Raw genomic sequence first — 472 nt, forward strand, 5'->3', positions numbered from 1 at the left:
AGAAACTTACAGCGTAAATTTTGAACCACGTCTTTCTGACGTAGTGAGGCGTCTTACTCCAGTTTGGATGTGGCATGGAGAAGTAACCCTTGATCGTGTCGGTTACGTCCGATCCAAGACATCCGTCAACCCCCCACCTGGAAAATACAAATTTAAAATATAAATTATTTTTTAATGTTATAAAAGAAATTTAAACAAATTAAAAAAAAATTAATGCAACATACCACAACGTTCCATCCGGTCGGTCTGGGTCGATGACTGGTAAACCTTCTCTGCCTGGCAGACTGAGAATGTCCTCTACAGTGTACTGCGAGTAAGGAGAACTCGGAGGAACCATCAGATCAGGATGAATATCGGCGACTATCGGAGGTGCCATCGGAGGAGGCACAGGAGGAGGCATCGGAGGAGGCACATGAGGAGCCGATGGTGCACTAGAAGAAGTAGACCCAGAGACTCTCTGAGTGTACTGAGT

This window comes from Brassica oleracea, chromosome C9 (genome assembly GCF_000695525.1).
Source record: "Brassica oleracea var. oleracea cultivar TO1000 chromosome C9, BOL, whole genome shotgun sequence".
Lineage (NCBI taxonomy): Eukaryota > Viridiplantae > Streptophyta > Magnoliopsida > Brassicales > Brassicaceae > Brassica > Brassica oleracea.